Source organism: Nannospalax galili, unplaced genomic scaffold, assembly GCF_000622305.1.
Source record: "Nannospalax galili isolate Female #2095 unplaced genomic scaffold, S.galili_v1.0 scaffold192, whole genome shotgun sequence".
Taxonomy (NCBI): Eukaryota; Metazoa; Chordata; class Mammalia; order Rodentia; family Spalacidae; genus Nannospalax; species Nannospalax galili.
In genome coordinates, this window is record NW_008331810.1 from 1708255 (window position 1) to 1713290 (window position 5036).

Sequence of the window (5036 nt, forward strand, 5' to 3'; positions counted from 1 at the left end):
GTGTTCTTTTGTTCTCTGTCCACCTTCTCTCTTTTCTCAGCAAGTCGAGGGTTGTCTGTGTTAATATCTTAACATTGAGAAAGCAAATAACTCACATTTGGTGGGTAAGAGAAGTCGTGCCTGTGAGGTAACCTCAAAGTGTTAGGCGGGAGAAAATTCCTTTCATAGAAGTGCACGGGATGGCCGATCTGCACTGGCTCCTAAAAGAGCTTTCTGGATCGGTTTGTCTACGAAAATGATGTCTCCATCTTTCAGGACACTGTAGGAAGAAAAACAACAAGTTCAAGTCGCTTCTACGTTCCTGGTGGGTCCTGTTCCAGTTCAAGGCATTAAAGCCGCGGGAGCTCCTTTTCCAAAAGCATAAAAGACACTCAAAGTGTCACTGAGCCATGGCGTGCCTCTCCCGCTGAGGCGCTGCCTGGTGCCCCAATGCTGGTCCTGTGCTTTCTTCATGAAATATTAATTGCACGGTTGGGATTGGAGGTTTCTGGACTGGGGGTTTCAGTGCATTCTCCTCTCAACACATTTTAGAGAGAAACATAAAAACCAAATGTAAGGGGGATGTGGTGCTTTCCTACTTAATTTCCTTCTTTCCTTGTAAATTTTGTCCTTATTTAACAGATTGCTTCTGTAGCAAATTTAAAAAAACAAATTATCAGAGCCTGCTCAGTGGTTAAGATCGAGTACTTCTCTTCCAAAGGACCGAGTTCAGTTTCCAGCACTCACATCAGGCAGCTCAAAACCACCTGTACCTCCAGCTCTAAGGGACCCTGTGTCTCCTTGTGACCTCCACAGGCAATTGTATTTGTGTGCATGGTTCCCTACACAGACACAGATACATACACTTAATTTTAAAAATAAAATTAAGGGTTTGGGGAGACGGCTGAGCAGTTAAGAAGATCTATGGTTCTTGAAGAAGACCCCAGTTCAGTTCCCAGTACCCATGTGAGGTGGGTCACATCGACCTGGAAGCATAACTCCTGGCCTCCATGGGAACCTGCACATATGTGCACATACCCACACAGATACACACACATATGTGTATGAGTATCCTGCCTGCATGTATTTAGTGCACCTGTTTCATGCAGTGACTATGGAGGTCAGAAGAACGCATCAGATTCCCTTGGACCTGTTGTTACAGATGGTTGTTAGCTGCCATGTGGGTGCTGGGAATCAAACCCGGATCCTCTGGAAGAGCAGCCAGTGCTCTTAACCACTGAGCCATCTCTCCAGCCCCAGACGTTTAAACTTTGAACCCTGTAAAACTTTCACTTAAGGAAAGGCCCTGAATCCTGCAATGTGATGGCCTGGAACACACCCTCCCCCCACCTGCCCCCAAATCCCCCTCTCTGCATCAGTTCTTTGAAACTAGCCAACTGGGAAAGCAGGGGAGGTCATCAGACACAGCACTCTTTCATTAGGAACAGAAGTTTGTCAAGCTTCTGGGTCCTGTGTTTGCAGGATCTGACTGACCATGCAGCCCACCCATATGCAAAAGCAAAACCTGTCCTGCAGACCTACTTTTAGTTTGTCTGAATGTTCTTTATGTAGTGTTTGTGGGGTCCCTGGACTTCAAATTTTATTTCTAACCTTTGGAACATTTTCCTTGTCTAAAATGGAATTACCAAGAAAAGTCTTCAGTTATACATCAGTATACCCATGAACAAATCAGGTGTATTCACCCTAAGTTGAAGGACCAGGAACTCCCCTTCCAGGTGGTAGACTTGGAAAGAAACTAGCACCATCAGGAGACACAGGTTAGGACAGCATGTTCTGGGAAAGGGCGCTGTGTACCCCCAGACTGCGGTCCCCAGCGGCTGGCAGGTAGGAATCCTTAGCTCAATACAACCCCACTTACCTGAAATGGAGCTGTCAATGGGCAGAGCCAGGGTCACAGGAACCTCACCTCCAGGCCCTGTGGCACAGGGAGCCAGTCAGAAGCAGAGAGCAGGCTCCAGCAGACTGTGAGGTCCCGTTGTTCCTCTGTAACCTCAGAGCAATACAGACCCAGTCATGGAGCTTCTGAGCTGGAATAGAAATACACTGCAGGGACTTAGAGAACACAGGCTCTCCCCTCTACTTCTTCCTCTGCCTCCTGTCCCTCACAGGCTCCAGAGTACAGCTGCCAGGATCCCTGGGCCTCTTCTGGTGGTGAGAACCTGGAGTGTGACCCACAGTCACCTACTCCAGAGTCAGTCAGGGATCTTAGAGGAATATCAGTTTGATTCAAGCCAAGAACATAGAACAGGGAACACCAGAAAATTCCACTGCCTGAACAACTCTGAGGTATGACACAAGGAAGGGCGTTTACCAGATGGGCAGAATATGGACTTTTATAATGCAATCAAGCTCACTGAGTCATGTGTTCTTGTGTCCTGTGTACTTAACCTTCATCCCGTTAAACCCTGATTTGCCTTCCACCCAAGATGATTGTGTATTTATTTTTCAACTTAAAAATATTTATTGAGAATTTCATACATGCATATAAGATGTTTTGATCAAATCCATTCCCATTCCTCCCCTCCAACTCCTCCCATAGCTTCCTGTCACTTTTCTCCTGCAACTTCATGTACTCGCCTCCCTCCCTCCATCCCTCCCTCCCTCCCTCCCTCCCTTCCTTCCTTCCTTCATTTCTTCCTTCCTTAACTTCCCAACTTCCTTCTTTCTTTGTTTTCCTTTTTATTAAAAATTATATATATTTTATACATTTATTATTTTTAAAGTTTTATGTGTATGAGTGTATTGTGTGCACGTTAGTACACCTCTGTAGTGCATTGCCAGGGATGTCAGAAGAGGGTGTTGCATTCCTCTGGCACTGGAGTTAAGGACGGTTTATAGCTACCATGTGGGTACTAGGAATCGAACCCGGGTCCTCTGCAATACCAGTCAGTGTTCTTAACCACTGAGCCATCTCTAGCCCTCTTTCTTTTTTTTTATATTGGGGCTTTTTGCTACTCTAACATTCCCCCCTCTTAAGAGGTAACCCTAAAATCTTTTAGGAATCAGATAAAAGCTCCCAAATACTTCTCACATTTTTGGCCTTTGGAGCAGAGTATAATGCTAAGAGCCCCAAGGACATTATGAGTTTTAGCAAAGAAACTGACTACTTTTCTTTGGGGTCTTTTTACCCTTACTGCCTAGCCAGTTCCTACCTCCTATTTTTATCACACCATCCTCTGAAAAGGTTACCCAAATTGCAGACAGGGAATCAGGACACAGACCACTCTGGCTTCTTCCATCCCGAACAGAGATGCAGGGTCAGGCAATTGGGGTACCCCTCCAGTGGGTCTATCTAAATGACTCCCAAATTGAATATCTCTTATCTATAGGAGGACAAGAAAGTCCTTGACTGGCGAATAGGAGATGTGAAGGAGAAGTAAAGGCAAGAGTAGTTAACATTACAAGTTCTAGACAGAGAACCAGAAAAAAGAGCAGGGCAAATTTCAAAGGTTCATATCAGAGTACACTGGAATTTCTTGGCGAGAACTTCCAAAAGCATCCCTCTGTGGGGCTCCTCCTCACTTTTCTTTTGCCTTCCAATGCTGGAGTCGAGAGTGATGGAATCAGGGTTTGTTTTCAGTCTCTTTGACAGCTGTTGGAGTGGTTAGATTCAGTGTCAGTTCCCTCAAAAAGGCTTCTAGATGGGGGAGAAAACAAATTTATCCATCATTTTAGAACAATAGCTGGTTGCCTCCCTTAGCTACAGGTGGGCACTACAGTATTGCAGACCAAGATTTGAAGTCTTACATCTGAGCAGAACTTTCTCGTTAGGAACAAAATCATCAATGAGAAATACGTATCTAAATAACTTTTTATATGGACTTAAGCCTAATGTCTGGGAAGGATAATCCCTTGAACCCTTAAAGATACTGATCACTTTAATCTTTGGTTATACTTTTCTTTTGGGTGTTTTAAACCATACAGTTAGCCCAGATGAATCACTTTATTTTTACACTTAAGGTCATTTGAGGATCTGTTCCTCAGGGGTCACATGGGCTTGGGGGGAGCTCCTGGATACTTTCTTTTACCAGTTCCATCTATGTGAAGATAAGTCAAAGGTCCTGCTTGATTATGTCTGGCTTCACTTGGAAGCATGGAGGAAATGTTTCCTCTGAGTTGACCCTCTTCTTTGTATACTGGACACTGGTTCAAGTCCATCTGTTGGGGTCTCCATGGCCTCCCTGAACAAGAGGACAGGTGACTCACCACAGTTACAGGACATTGTGAGAGATGCTATATCGTTGACCTTGAGGGAAAGGAACAAAAACTGCCCTTTAAGTCCCTCTGACGAGATTAGTATAAGCCTCAAAGTATGGCTGTTAAACATCTAAGAAGGTTAGTTCTAGCAGTCTGTTACTTTTAATTATCATGTGCTATGTAGACAAAACTTGGGCTTTATCTATAAATGTTCTCAGAGAAACCTTGACTGGACATATATTTTGTACTTAAACTAGTTGACTAAGCTATGACCTTAGAAATGTTAAGATTATGTATATTTTTGTCTCATCCTCCATATATCATAGCAAACCTACACAGACCTTCATCTCTTGCTTAGGCTTTCTCATTTATTTTTTCTATTTTGGAAAATATCTCCATTCCCACATCCTTTTAACATCTTTTACATTCTCATTTTCTTTCTTAATAATTATGAGATACAATATCATTAACAGATAAATTTTCTATCTGTTGTGAGAATTCTCTTCCTGGGTATACTAAGCAATGCTTATCCCCTTTTAAGGTTCTAGTGTCAACCCAATGTTTGATTAAAATTTTACTGCGGAACCAATGAATTTACTGGGCTTACAGAGATAACTGAGGGGTTACTGTGGTATATGTATGACCTGAGGGTATGCACACTGGAAAGACTTTACCCAACATGGGTCATGCCTTCTTTTCCTAGCCCTCCCCAAATCCAGGCAATCATGTGTGATTAGAGCCAAATTACATACAGTTGACTGGGAAGAATGACTCAATACCCACCCTGGTGAGGGTCCAATGACCCTGCTTGGCCCTCCTTTAATGAATGTGCACAATCC